Consider the following 16,477-nt stretch of genomic DNA (forward strand, 5'->3'; position numbering starts at 1 on the left):
AAATGTATCTCCTACCACCCTGGGTCCAAGAATGTCAAACCTGACGCGCTCTCACACCTGTATAGCCCTGTTGCTACACCATCTGACACTGAGACCATCCTCCCTACTTCCTTTCTGGTGGCTACACTCATCTGGGGTATAGAGGGCCGGGTCTGTAAGGCAAACATTCCCGGCTAACCGGATGTTTGTCCCGGACTCTGCCCATTCTCCGGTCCTGGAATGGTCTAACGGCCAGTCGGAGCGAGCCAATCAGGACCTGGAGACGGTATTTCATTGTCTCATCTCCGCCAATCCCACTACCTGTAGCCAGCAACTCGTGTGGGTGGAATATGCACGCAACACCCTTCCCTGCTCGACCACTGGCCTATTTGAGTGTTCCTTGGGATATCAGCCCCAGTTCTTCCCTGAGCAAGAGGAAGAAGTCAGAATACCCTCTGCCCCCTCCGCCGCTGTCGTCGTACCTGGAAGAGAGCCCGGTCCACTCTTCTCAAGACCACCTCCAGATATTGGCGACAGGCGGACCACCACCAGACCCTGCTCCCTGCTATTGTCTGAGGCGGAGGGTATAGCTGTCCACTTGGGATCTGCCCCTCTGGATGGAGTCCTGTAAACGTTCCCCCTGTTTTATTGGCCCCTTCCCCATCTCTTAAATCCTTAACCCTATGCTGGTCGTCTTCTGTTGCCTCGCACCCTCCGTATACATCCCACTTTTTATGTGTCTAGGATTAAACCTCTGTCTCATAGCCCTTCTGTTTCCAAGCCCACCCCTCTCCCCTGTGTTATCTACGGCCATCCCGCATACACAGTGATTCAGAAAATCTCAGGAAATCTCAGGACCCTTGTGAGTAAGCAAGTCCTGGTCAAAATAGTTCTATCAGAGTAATTTCTCTGCAACTGCAGCAGTTTGATATGCATACCTTCACAAAACATTTTTAAAGCATTTCAACTCATAAACCACATCAAGTTATTCACTAGAGAGTTTCTGGGCACAAGGAAATAAAAATGGTGCTTTAATTTAACATAAGTGGTATGACACCGTAGTCCCTAAAACAGATGTGTTTTGAAAGGGAGAGGGATCAATACTGTGAAAAGAATCATGCATAGTCCTAAATAATAATGGTTTGGTTTATTTAATGTATCAAATTGCCTAATATTGTTGAGACACATGGCAGAATTAATTTCTATTTAATTAATAGGCTAGTTGTATAGCCATTGTCATTAACAACATTTTTAGACAGGATTTAGGCCTACGTGAATAGGCTAAATACAATCTACTGGAAAAAGCATTATGTACATATTTGATGTGTAGTGTATCCCGGAGATGTGACAGGTAAACTATTATTTTACGAAGGTATATGCATTGATGTTTTAAAAAGAAGGGAACAAGGATAAAATAAATAGTCTGGTCTGAGATAACCGACCATTGCACTGTTTACAGAAAAAAAATATGGCATGGCGAACACATGCTGTGAGAAGCATGTTCTGCAAACAGGTGCAATATTCCCGCCTTTCAGTTTCACCTATAGAACACTAAATATGCCTCTTCTTCTGTTGCAGTAGTGTGTGTGTGTGTGTGTGTGTGTGTGTGTGCGCGTATGTGTGCTGTAATTCTGCTATTCATAGTCTATTTGGCGCAGAAACTTTGATCTAATATTTTGTGTGCAGCATTGCAAGGGTACACGTCTGTAGATGTTAATCAATGGCCATTGCATGGATAAACATAGCAACATAGCCTTTTCTACTAGCCCAGGCCTACCATATGCATAAATTGTAATTTATATATTTATTTTAAAAACGGTCGCTTTCATTCAGAGAAGGTAATGATCTTGCTCAGGTAGGCCACCCCACATCTCCATTGGTCGCCTGATGATGTAAAAAATAACTTTTTCTTATAATGTGTGACTCTGTGTGGAGTGACCATAGATTGCAGGCTATATAAAGTGACTACAGCAGTTTCAGGCTATGATTCAGTGTCGCTAGCCCGTGCTCGATTCACTGCTCGTGGGCTATTACACCGAGTCCACTCCGCTTGACAGTGCAAACAAAGCGGGATCGGAATAGCAAAGATGAGAAGCTTTCCCCGGGATTAAACCCCCGTCCTTTTAACATGTTCCATATCATCGGTCGTCGTTAGTGGGTGTCAGTCACTTTGGTTACGTGCAGAACACACTGTTCTGCTGTGTCAAACGCGGCGAAGCAATGACAGGGCAATACGAGGCTGTAACACTAGACTTCTTTCGCTTCTCTACAGTGCTCTACATGCGCTACAAGTCCAACAAAGCATAACTACTTCAAAAATGAAGTAAAATTACGTCGTTTTATGTATGGGAGACCTGAAATCAACAACGGACAAATTGTAAGTAATTTTTTATTTATTTAACTTGTCATTGGACATTGAAATATACTTTTGCATGTTTGGTATTTAAATAGCCTTAAAATTTTTCGGCCTACATTTTTTCATGTAGATGGATTTGAAATACAGTGTTGCAATATGTAGATATTTAGTGCTGAACCAAAGGCTTATATATGATGGTGGTGGAATAACCTTCTCTCCTCATTTAAAATAATGTAGGCTATTATAATATATTGCATTATGAGAATGGCAATGGCCTCTTGTTGAAGTGATTCATTAGTTGTTGAGGTCTTGCTTAATTCACTGGTGTCCAGGATTCTGACTGTTTAAAAAATGTCAGTTAATGTAGCTTAATAATTGTTTCTCTGACTCATTTCCTTAGTAAAATAGGCCTATAAGAAAATAATATGGCAATATTCAAGATCTTCATAATGATCCTTCTCTGGTAGTTTATGGTGTATAGGATATTCTTTGTAACCAAACACAATATGCTGAGGTTGGCTAACTATGCTCTGTGCAAATGTAAAGTTTAAAAAGTGTGAGGTGTGCATTTAGATTCTGTACAAGGCTAGTTAAATGATGCATGTATTTAATTTACTTAGTATTTCATTGTATGAAGCATGTGATTAAATATATTGTTAGAAGGACCGGCAACTTCACTTCGACCATTCCTCTGATTGAAGTACACTATACAAGTTTGATATACAGTAGGTATACATGGTGTACCTCAGCGCCAAATTACCGTATGGGCAAACAGGGCACATGCCCCGCGACCCCCAACGTCCAGGGAGCCCCCAACCCCCCCCAGAAAAGTATCATAAAAAAAATACTTTGGGTTGAGAGACCCCTAGAGGTCGCCCCCCCCAGATAGCATATGAACACGTCATAATAAGCATTTGAACATGTCACATGCGATAACATCTGCAAAGTATGTCTACTCAACCAATAACATTTGATTTTGATTTGATAAGCAATGGCAAAATGTGTAGAATAGCAGGACATTTGCTTTACAACTGCAACAAGAAAAGCATGAGATGAGCTATAAAACAGCAGATTTGTCTCTCAGCCTCATGGCAAAATGTGTTGAAATAATTTCCTAAAAAACATTATTTAAATGTTGGGAGGTTGAGGGGGCCCATGGAGGTCGGTTCCTCGGGCCCCAAATGTGGTTGTCCGGCCTTGGTGTACCTTTGACAAACTAAAGATGAGAAGGAAACGTGTCACATTAACATGTTACATATGGCCAAGATTGCATTGGTAGATGTTTAATAATCTTAAGCTACATGGCAAGCTGTCAGTTTCCTGAATCACACAGATGGACCTCTTTCTAAGAAAGCCTTAACACACATCAATAAACTTCCGCTGTGTATGGATTACCTGTTCTCCCCTGACACCTCTGTCCTAGCAGGCCGTGGCCAGGGTGGGGAAGGAAGGGAGGCCGCATTGGGATTTCTGTCCTGATAATATTGCTGGCAGCCAAGACATAATAATTTCAATAGCAATGTTAAAACACACACATTGCATTGCAAAGGGAAATATAATCTGTTCTAAACTGTCTATTTTTACATTGTGCACCCACCCCTCTCATAATCCTCATTTACCTTGGGAAAAGCTCTGGCAGACTCACATTTTCAATTAACATTTGACATGACCTTTAATACTGTGGCAACAGAGGAATGGGTGAGGGGAATCTGTTGCATAAAAAGTTGGACTCTTCATATAATTACAAAGATTATTCTCTCATGAGCATTAAACTCACCTATCAACTGAGGGACACTCCCAGTCAAGACACATGTTGTCAAACAATTAGCAGTCACTGAATTTAATTGAGTTGATGGCTAACTGATGTTAATAACTTGGTGTGAGATATTGATATGTGTATTATTTCTACTTTGGCTTTTAACTTTCATAGCCATATAAAATTGTTTCCAGTAATTTACATTCAACCTCTTCAGTGGAGAGCAGGGACAGACAGGCAGGCTGGCAGAGAGACAGACAGACAGACACAGGTAGGCAGGCAGGCAGACTGGCAGAGAGACAGACAGACAGACAGACAGACAGACAGACAGACAGACAGACAGACAGACAGACAGACAGACAGACAGACAGACAGACAGACAGACAGACAGACAGACAGACAGACACAGGTAGGTAGGCAGGCAGACTGGCAGACAGGCAAACTTATTTTAAATTTGTGTAGTTCAGTCCTTGAGCTGTTCTTGTCTAGTGATGTTCTGTATTATGTCATATTCTGTGTTTTGTGTGGGCCGCAGGAAGAAAAACAGACATACAGAGCGACGACCGAGCAGGTGAATAGTGTCAGGGAACATTGTCAGACAAGCACATAGACCAGACTTAGACTGTTGACTTTAGCTGACTGGTGGGGCACAACCTCTGTGCAGCCCGCTGTCCTTTCCTAAAGTCATCTGTCTCGGTGTTGTGTAATGCTCAAGTAGAATACATGTGGAAAGTCAATGCTCAGCACATACAGTATAACTAGTTACTGTACCGACAGTACTGGACACTTATATATGGCGATTAGTGTTACGTTGGCATGGTTTTTACTCTGTGTGTTTTTCTTTCTGGGTATCCTGGTGGTTTTTCCTATGACTTTGAAAATGACTTTACAAAGTAGTAAATGAGTGTCTGTGTTTCAGGGCTTTATGTGTGTGACCTAATTCTGCAGCAAGCAAAGAATCTGCAGTATAGGCTTTCCTGTGTGTGTGTGTGTGTGTGTGTGGTGTGTGGTGTGTGTGTGTGTGTGTGCGCCTCCTCATCGTTTCCTTGTAGGGCCGGCAGTGAGATGGATGAGCTACAGGACAAAATACAAACCCTCCAACCCAAAAAGGACTGTGGTGCGGATGGTACTGTATACTAAATTAAATGATAAAATATACAGACCGCAAATTCAAATAGACTTTTCTTAAACTCTTCAACATTATACTCAGCGCTGGCATCTTCCCCAATATTTGGAACCATGGTCTGGTACTCCAATCCACTAAATTGTAGACAAATTTGACCCCAATAATTACAGTGGAATCTGCGGCAACAGCAATCTCGTAAAAATCCATCTGCAGTATCATCGTCATTTGGCTTCTTACCAAAATACCATGCGACAGACCATGTATACACCCTGTACACCCTTATTGAAAAACAAACAAAACAAAAGCAAAGTCTTCTCATGCTTCTTTGACAAAAAAAAATGTTTTACTCAATTTGGCATGAGGGTCTACCAGACAAATTGATGGAAAGCAGTGTTGGCAGTTACATGTATTCATGGATGTCAAGGAAAGCCATGCTTCCCCCCCAAAAATGTACCAAGAAAAAAGAAAATAACATATAATATAATTTATCTTTCAGCTCTCTGTGTTTTGTAGTTTTCCTTCAATTCGCAAGAGGCTGAATGTACACTACATGGCCAAAAGTATATGGACACCCCTTTAAATTAGTGGATTCGGCTATTTCATCCACACCTGTTGCTGACAGGTGTAAAATGTGTCTGTCCTCGGTTGCAACACTCACTACTGAGTTCCAAACTGCCTCTGGAAGCAACGTCAGCACAATAACTGTTTGTCTGGAGCTTCATGAAATTGGTTTCCATGGCCGAGCAGCCGCACACAAGCCTAAGTTCACCATTGCCAAGTGTCGGCTGGAGTGGTGTAAAGCTCGACATCATTGGACTCTGGAGCAGTGGAAACGCATTCTCTGTAGTGATGAATCGCACTTCACCGTCTGACAGTTCGACGGACAAATCTGGGTTTGGCGGATGCTAGGAGAACACTACCTGCACGAATGCATAGTGCCAACTGTAAAGTTTGGTGGATGTGGAATAATGGTCTGGGGCTGTTTTTCATGTTTCGGGCTAGGCCCCTTAGTTCCAGTGAAGGGAAATCTTAACGCCACAGCAAACAATGACATTCTAGATGATTCTGTGCATCCAACTTTGTGACAACAGTTTGGGAAAGGCCTTTCCTATTTCAGCATTACAATGCACCCTTGCACAAAGCGAGGTCCATACAGAAATGCTCTGTCAAGATCGGTGCGGAAGAACTTGACTGGCCCTGACCTCAACTCCATCGAAAACCTTTGGGAGGAATTGTAATGCCGCCTGCTAGCCAGACCTAATCACCCAACATCAGTCCCCCAGCTCACTAATGCTCTTATGGCTGAATGGAAGCAAGTCCCCGCAGCAATGTTTCAACATCTATTGGAAAGCCTTCGCAAAAGAGTGGAGGTTGTTATAGCAGGAAAGGTGGGACCAACTCTATAATAATGCCCATGTTTTTTGTATGAGATGTTCAACGAGCACATGCTTTTAGCCATGTAGTGTATCTCACCTGAGAAAGCATCCAGGCAAGCGAAACATGCTCTCTGTATGTGTAGCCCAACTATCTAATGCTCTCTGGTCACAAAAAGTATGACATTGTTGCTGCCCGTAGCACCGAATTCAAGGAAAGCCAGCGAGCATTTGGCCTCGCTTGATAAAAAAAAGCATAAAATAATAGCCAATCAGCGTTGAGCTAAACTGAGTGAGCTCCTTGAATGGTCCTGGCGCACCCAAAAAAAAGTGTCAAGGGAAGCCATTTTGGATTTGGCCTCACACCAATCACATCAAAAGAAGAATTGAATTGTTGCATCTTGTTGTGTCGTTGTCCTACGGTGGATAGCTAGCCAGGGATTTGGACTTGTGGTTTTACTTACAGTGCCTTGCGAAAGTATTCGGCCCCCTTGAACTTTGCTACCTTTAGCCACATTTCAGGCTTCAAACATAAAGATATAAAACTGTATTTTTTTGTGAAGAATCAACAACAAGTGGGACACAATCATCAAGTGGAACGACATTTATTGGATATTTCAAACTTTTTTAACAAATCAAAAACTGAAAAATTGGGCGTGCAAAATTATTCAGCCCACTTAAGTTAATACTTTGTAGCGCCACCTTTTGCTGCGATTACAGCTGTAAGTCGCATGGGGTATGTCTCTATCAGTTTTGCACATCGAGAGACTGAAATTTTTTCCCATTCCTCCTTGCAAAACAGCTCGAGCTCAGTGAGGTTGGATGGAGAGCATTTGTGAACAGCAGTTTTCAGTTCTTTCCACAGATTCTCGATTGGATTCAGGTCTGGACTTTGACTTGGCCATTCTAACACCTGGATATGTTTATTTTTGAACCATTCCATTGTAGATTTTGCTTTATGTTTTGGATCATTGTCTTGTTGGAAGACAAATCTCTGTCCCAGTCTCAGGTCTTTTGCAGACTCCATCAGGTTTTCTTCCAGAATGGTCCTGTATTTGGCTCCATCCATCTTCCCATAAATTTTAGCCATCTTCCCTGTCCCTGCTGAAGAAAAGCAGGCCCAAACCATGATGCTGCCACCACCATGTTTGACAGTGGGGATGGTGTGTTCAGCTGTGTTGCTTTTACGCCAAACATAACGTTTTGCATTGTTGCCAAAAAGTTCAATTTTGGTTTCATCTGACCAGAGCACCTTCTTCCACATGTTTGGTGTGTCTCCCAGGTGGCTTGTGGCAAACTTTAAACAACACTTTTTATGGATATCTTTAAGAAATGGCTTTCTTCTTGCCACTCTTCCATAAAGGCCAGATTTGTGCAATATACGACTGATTGTTGTCCTATGGAGAGAGTCTCCCACCTCAGCTGTAGATCTCTGCAGTTCATCCAGAGTGATCATGGGCCTCTTGGCTGCATCTCTGATCAGTCTTCTCCTTGTATGAGCTGAAAGTTTAGAGGGACGGCCAGGTCTTGGTAGATTTGCAGTGATCTGATACTCCTTCCATTTCAATATTATCGCTTGCACAGTGCTCCTTGGGATGTTTAAAGCTTGGGAAATCTTTTTGTATCCGGCTTTAAACTTCTTCACAACAGTATCTCGGACCTGCCTGGTGTGTTCCTTGTTCTTCATGATACTCTCTGCGCTTTTAACGGACCTCTGAGACTATCACAGTGCAGGTGCATTTATACGGAGACTTGATTACACACAGGTGGATTGTATTTATCATTATTAGTCATTTAGGTCAACATTGGATCATTCAGAGATCCTCACTGAACTTCTGGAGAGAGTTTGCTGCACTGAAAGTAAAGGGGCTGAATAATTTTGCACGGCCAATTTTTCAGTTTTTGATTTGTTAAAAAAGTTTGAAATATCCAATAAATGTCGTTCCACTTCATGATTGTGTCCCACTTGTTGTTGATTCTTCACAAAGAAATACAGTTTTATATCTTTATGTTTGAAGCCTGAAATGTGGAAAAAGGTTGCAAAGTTCAAGGGGGCCGAATACTTTCGCAAGGCACTGTATTTCCTCAGGTGTCACTCTCTGACCGTAGAGAGCCCTTGGTTCTCTATGGTGTTTAAGTCAGAGGGTGACTAGGGGGGGTGTTCTAGTCATTCTATTTCTATGTTTGTGGCTTGTATGGTTCCAAATTAGAGGCAGCTGGTAATCGTTGCCTCTAATTGGGGATCATATTTAGGAAGCCCTTTCTCCCACCTGCTTTGTGGTATATTGTGTTTGTGTTTGTTCTTGTTGCACCACTGATGTCACGGTTTTCATTGTTGGTTTATTGTTTTTTGTTTGAAGTTTCACCGTAATAAAGATGTGGTCCGCCCGTTACAACAACCGTGACAGAATATCCCACCAAAAGAGGACCAAGCAGCGTGTTCATGAGGTAAAGGAGTTTTGGACAAGGCCGGATCCTTCCTCTGCGCCGGTGCCCAGTCCAGGCACAGTGTCCAGTCCCCCTCCATGGCAGGAGCCTTCTTCTGTGCCGGTGCCCAGTCCAGGCAGCGTGTCCAGTCCCCCTCCAAGGCCGGAGCCTTCCTCTGCGCCAGTGCTCAGTCCAGGCACGGCGGCCAACCCAGCTCCAAGGCCGAAGCCTTCCTCTCCGCCAGTGCCCAGTCCAGGCATGGTGTCCAGTCCCGCTCCATGGCAGCAGCCTTCCTCTGCGACGGTGCCCAGTTCAGGCATGGCGTCCAGTCCCGCTCCAAGGCCGGAGCCTTCCTCTGCGCCGGTGCCCAGTCCAGGCACAGCGTCCAGTCCCGCTCCAAGGCCGAAGCCTTCCTCTCCGCCAGTGCCCAGTCCAGGCATGGTGTCCAGTCCCGCTCCATGGCAGCAGCCTTCCTCTGCGACGGTGCCCAGTTCAGGCATGGCGTCCAGTCCCGCTCCAAGGCCGGAGCCTTCCTCTGCGCCGGTGCCCAGTCCAGGCACAGCGTCCAGTCCCGCTCCAAGGCCGGAGCCTTCCTCTGTGCCGGTGCCCAGTCCGGACGCGGCGTCCAGCCCAAATCCATGGACGGATCCATGGTCTGGGCGGGGGCTACGACCCGCACCGGCGCCTCCACCGACACTAGTCACCCCCCTACCCTCCCCATTTGGTTTCAGGTTTTGCGGCCGTAGTCCGCACCTTTGTGGGGGGGGTACTGTCACGCTCTGACCATAGAGAGCCCTTGGTCCGTCCATTACAACAACCGTGACATCAGGGCCATGGGGTGAGACTGGGATGTAGCTTGAGCCCCACCCTCTTCAACATATACTGTATATCAATGAATTGGTGAGGGTACTAGAACAGTCTGCAGCACCTGGCCTCACCCTAGTGGACTCGGAAATCCAATGTCTACTGTTTACAGATAATCTGGTGCTTCTGTCCCGAACCAAGGAGGGCCTACAGAAGCGCCTAGATTTTCTAAACAAATTCTGACAGACTTGGGCCCTGACAGTGAATTTCACTGAGACAAAATAATTGTCTTCCAAAAAAAAGACCAGTAGCCAGGACAACAAATACAAATGCTATCTAGACACCATTGCCCTAAACTACATAAATAACTTTACCTAACTCGACCTAAACATCAACACCACAAGTAACATACGTTAGGTCGCGGTAAATGTTCTCATAACACAAAAACTGTCCAGTTTCGCGGTTGAATATACAATATTTGTATAAAGCATTCGCCTGGTATTACAAGAATGTTCCTAGAACACATAAAAAAGGTTCACCGAATGTTTCATTAGATTGTGGGAACCGCCTGGTGAGAACATTGTGGGGACATTACAAAAGATACAGTGTCTTCGGAAGGGATTTTTTTCCCTCAACAATCTATACACAATACCCCATAATGACACAGAAAAAATGTTTTTTAGATTTTTTTGCAAATGTATAGAAAAAAAAAAGAAATATCCCATTTACCCTACAATCTTGGCAAACCTGTATTTGGGGAGTTTCTCACATTCTTCTCTGCAGATCCTCTCAAGCTCTGTCAAGTTGAATGGGGAGTGTTGCTGCACAGATAGTTTCTGGTCTCTCCAGAGATGATTGATCGGGTTCAAGTCCGGGCTCTGGCTGGGCCACTCAAGGACATTCAGAGACTTGTCCCGGAGTCACTCCTGCATTGTCTTGGCTGTGTGCTTGGGATAATTTTCCTGTTGGAAGGTGAATGTTTGCCCCAGTCTGAGGTCCTGAGCACTCTGGAGCATAGTTTCATCACGGATCTCTCTGTTATCCGTTCATCTTTGCCTCGATCTTGACTAGTCTCCCAGTACCGGCCGCTGAAAAACATGCCTACAGCATGATGCTGCCACCACCATGCTTCAGCATTGGGATGGTGCCAGGTTTCCTCCAGACGTGACTCTTGGCATTCAGGCCAACGAGTTCAATCTTGGTTTCATCAGACCAGAGTATGTTGTTTTTCATGGTCTGAAATTCTTTAGGTGCCTTTTGGCAAACTCCAAGCTGTCATGTGCCTTTTACTGAGAAGTGGCTTCCATTTGGCCACTCTACCATAAAGGCCTGATTGGTGGAGAGATGCAGAGATGGTTGTCCTTCTGGAAGGTTCTCCCATCTCTACAGAACAACTTTATGGCTCTGTCAGAGTGACCATCGGGTTCTTGGTCACCTCCCTGATCAAGGCCCTCCTCCCCCGATTGCTCAGTTTGGCTGGGCGGCCAGCTCTAGGAAGAGTCTTGGTGGTTTCAAACTTCTTCCATTTAAGAATGATGGAGGCCACTGTGTTCTTGGGGACCTTCAATTCTGCAGACATTTTTTGGTACCCTTTTCGAGATCTGTGCCTCGACTTAACTTAATCCTGTCTCGGAGCTCTGCGGACAATTCCTTCGACCTTATTCATGGCTTGTTTTTTTTCTGACATTCACTGTCAATTGTGGGTCCTTATATAGACAGTTGTGTGCCTTGACAAATAATGTCCAATCAATTGAATTTACCACAGACTCCAAGTTGTAGAAACATCTCAAGGATGATCAGTGAAAACAGGATATACCTAAGCTCGATTTCGAGTCTAATAGTAAAGGGTCTGAATACATATGTAAATAAGGTATTTCTGTTTTTTATTAGCAAAGATTTCTCAAAACCTGTTGTTACTTTGTCATTATGGGGTATTATGTGTAGATTGTTGAGGTATTATTTTTATTGAATCTGTTTTAGAATAAGGCTGCAACGTAGCAAAATGTGGAAAAAGTCAAGGGATCTGAATACTTTCCAAAGCCTCTGTATGTTCCCAAAACACACAAACTGTCCAGTTATGAGGTTGATTCTACAATATTGTTACAAGACCGTTCCCAGAACACATTTTCTCGGTTCTTTAAAAGTTCCCAGAATGTTTCATTAGGTTGTGGGATCAGTCTGGTGGGAAAATTGTGTGGACATCACAAAATATATGTTCCCAAAACACAAAAACTGTCCAGTTGTGCAGATGATCCTACAATGTTTCTTTTAGGGTGGAAAAAACATTCAGCTGATGTTACAAAAAACATTCCCAGAACACATTTAGTCTGTTCTTTAATGGGAACATTGTGGGGACATCACCAAATAAATGTTCCCAAAACATTAAAACTGTCCAGTTGTACTGACATTACAAGAGATAGGTTCCCAAAACACATAATATTCTCAGTTGTGATGATGTTCCTAAATGTTTGTTAGGTTGCATAGGACATTCTTATAATGTTGTAAGAATGTTGACAGAACACCTGGTCTAAGTTCTTTAAAGGTTCCCAGAACATTTAAGTAAGTTATGGGAGTTGTCTGGGATGTTATTATATTTTTTGTGATATGTTGCACAGAATATTCCAATGTTGCACAATGTTCCACAATTTCCAAATAAGTTTGTTTTTATGATATTCACAGCATATTTGTTTTGTTTAACATAACAGTTCGTTGATCTTCACGCAATATACATTTTACCTTGACGGTCCTCAGAACATTTCAAGAACGTTCTTTTTTTGGGACTTAATATTAACACATCATTCATAGCTCATTAAAGCTGAAGAAAGCTGATTGGGATATGTCCCTCTCCAGATTTAATGGCAATTCACATATGATGACTATATTGTAGGCCAACTACAAGGTGATATAGACACACAGCCTTTTAATTTAACTCATAGGACATTTGAACAGCATTTAATCATACAGACATTTCAAATGTTTACAATCTACAAATGTGTGATTTGAACCTGCAATGTTTGGTTCCTCAAGCTAGGTTTTATTTCCTCTGTACCACCAGAGAAGCTCACTCACATTTATTTTCATAAGTATATAGCCATGGCAGTATGATCGATCAGGAACGCCATGCTTTCTTAGACATAACCAACCCAGGGAAATACTGGTAACTGGGTTATTCATCGTCACTTCACCAGTGAAGGCTGGTTGGAGGAGCTATCAGATGACAGGTTCATTGGAATGGCTGGAATGGAATTAATGGAGCAGAGTTAAAAATGTGATTTCCATTTGTTTGATATTGTTCCATTTATTCCATTCCAGCCTTTACAATAAGCCCGTCCTGCTACAGCTCCTCCCACCAGCCTCCACTGCACTTCACCCATTTTCTTTATACATTATGCTGCATACTTCTGGGCCCATATTTACAAGGTATCCAACACTATCAGTGCTGATCTGGGATCACTTTTCATTGTCAAATCATGAAAAATATAACAGGCGGGACCATATCAAGTGTCTCAGTTGGAATTATATTGGCTGCATTTTTTAAAAGTTCAACAGTCAATGTTAACACACTGTTACTATTTTTACAGTTAGTTTAAATTCTACATTTCTGACTGTATTTATGGTTAAAGAATAAAACCTATGGGCCTCCTGAGTGGCGCAGCAGTCTAAGGCACTGCATCGCAGTGCTTGAGGCGCTTTAGCAAGTTCTGTGGTGGGCCGGGTGCATGCACGCTGACAGGGTTGCCAGTTGTACTGTATTTCCCCTGATACATTGGTGCGGCTGGCTTCCGGGTTAAGCGTGCAGCTTGGCATGCTTTTTCGGAGGACGCATGGCTCTCGATCTTCGCCTCTCCCGAGTCCATACGGGAGTTGCCGTAATGGGACAAGACTGTAACTCCCAATTAGATATCATAAAATTGGGGAGAAAAAGGGGTACAATTTTATTGAGTTACAGTTCATATAAGGAATTCAGTCAATTCAAATAAATTAATTAGGTCCCAATCTATGGATTTCACATGACTGGGAATACAAAAATGGAACTGTTGGTCACATCGCCTTTGCATAGAGTCGATCGGGCTGTTGATTGTGTCCTGAGGAATGTTGTCCCACTCCTCTTCAATGGCTGTGCGAAGTTGCTGAATATTAGCGGGAACTGGAACATGCTGTCGTACACGCCGATCCAGAGCATCCCGAACATGCTCAATAGGTGACATGCCTGCTTAGTGTGCAGACCATGGAAGAACTGGGACATTTTCGGCTTCAAGGAATTGTGTACAGATCCTTGCTACATGGGCCATGCATTATCATGCTGAAACATGAAGTGATGGAGGCGAATGAATGGCACAACAATGGGCCTCAGGATCTTATCACGGTATCTCTGTGCATTCAAATTGCCATTGATAAAATGCAATTGTGTTTGTTGTCTGTAGCTAATGCCTGCCCATACCATAATCCCACCGCCACCATGGGGCACTCTGTTCACAATGTTGACATCAGTAAACCACTCACCCACACGATGCCATACACATGGTCTGCGGTTGTGAGGCCGGTTGGACGTACTGCCAAATTCTCTAAAACAAGGTTGGAGGCGGCATATGGTAGAGAAATTAATATTAAATTATTTGGCAACAGCTCTGGTGGAATTCCTGCGGTCAGCATGCCAATTGCAAGCTCCCTCAAAACTTGAGACATCTGTGGCATTGTGTTGTGTGACAAAACTGGACATTTTAGAGGGGCCTTTTATTGTCCCCCGCACAAGGTGCACCTGTGTAATAACCGTGCTGTTTAATCAGCTTCTTGATATGCCACAGCTGTCAGGTGGATGGATTATCTTGGTAAAGGAGAAATGCTCACTAACAGGGACGTAACAAATTTGTGCACCAAATTAGAGAGAAATACGTTTTTTGTGTTGGAATATTCGTAGCATATAAACTGTAAATGCATTAATTTACATGCATTTGAATATTCATATTTTGACACGCAATTGTGTCATATTTTATTAATATTTGATATCAGTCCTAATTTAAGTAGGCCTATCTTCCATTATATGTCAATGAAGAAGACAATGTAAATTCATATATGTATATCATTTGTTTGATGATTTTAAAAGTCTGTACAAATTCCAATATAACATTTATTTACTTTAATTGGGCAACTCAACCGGCTGGTTGAGATGTTTGCGATGCATTATCTATCAAAGTTTAAGTCACATAAACAAAGATGATTAATTTATAGCCTATACTGAGGCTATCCATATTTTGCAGATTTCTTTCCTAACATTTTTTTCTTGGTATGACAAAAACTCATCAAATACAGTGTTACAAGTGCACAACATATGAATAGAATTGGAACATTTTGAAAAAATATATATACACGTGTCCTAATTGATCATATTAGACAGAAAAAACCCTTCAAGGCCAAAGCTATGCCCTGGTGGCACAGAGGATTAATTGAGATACGAATAATATCACTACACAGATCATACACGTAACGTTAGCTAGCGAGCCAGCCAACTAATGTTAGCTAGCTAGCTAACAGTACACTTTAACTTGAAATGAAAACAACTTTCTGACAAAATTAGAAACATGTAATATCAAATTTAGCTAGCTAGACTATCTTACCCATGAACATGGATGGATACTTCTCCCTCTCTGTCACAGATGCCATGGTTTCCCTTAGTTTGAAGATGGAATCCAGAGACAGGTGTTTTATAACAGCCTGTGTGTTCTCTTTTCGACTTTGTCTGCATATTATCAATCAAACGCCAGCATTTTCTCAATCTCCTTATATTGAATCTCCTACAAATCTGTCCTGTTTCAGGAAACTAGGCGTATGTTGCGAGTCACTACTTCACATGAGAGCCATTTGAATGTAATCTTTTATTTATTCATTATTTTGTTATGCGTTTTTTGCAGAAACACCTTCTGGAACATGTGAACTTTCATGTGCCTTAATAAGAAACTTGTATGCCATCTGTAAATACGAATAAAATTGTTAAATTACAAGCCTAGTTGATTTAGCCACAGAAAAGTCAGCAACCTTCCCACTAGTCATGATTGGCTTAGATAATGAGTGGGCTGGACATGCTGAGAGATGAGTTCGGATTGGTCTGCTGTATAGCACACTTATGTCTATTTGAGCTGGTTATTATGTGTAGGTAATCCTGTCTAATGTGGCTTTTAAAAAATATATTGCTTAGTAGAACTGCATAAGTGTTGCTCTCCACTTACTGGAGGACCGAGTTTTGAAATGAGTAGAATTAGAGTATGTTAGCTAAGGAGATGGTGAAAACACTTTTTTAAAATGTTTATTTAACTTGGCACATCAGTATTGAACAAATTGTTATTTTCAATGACAGCCTACCCCGGCACTGGGCCAATTGTGCACCACCCTATGATACAGCCTTGATTTGAACCAGAAACTGTAGTGACACCTCTTGCTCTGAGATGTAGTGCCTTAGACCACTGTGCCAGTTTGCAGCTGTCTCTGGATTACATCTTCAAACTAAGGGCAACCATGGCATCCGTGACAGGGAGAAGCGTCCAACCATGATGTATACAGGTAAGATAGTCTAGCTAAATGTTCTGGGAATGTTCTTGTAACATCAGGTGAATTGTATAATCGTCCGCACAACTGGGCAGTGTTTTGGGGACATATCTTTT

This window comes from Oncorhynchus mykiss, chromosome 30 (assembly GCF_013265735.2).
Source record: "Oncorhynchus mykiss isolate Arlee chromosome 30, USDA_OmykA_1.1, whole genome shotgun sequence".
In the NCBI taxonomy this organism is placed as follows: domain Eukaryota; kingdom Metazoa; phylum Chordata; class Actinopteri; order Salmoniformes; family Salmonidae; genus Oncorhynchus; species Oncorhynchus mykiss.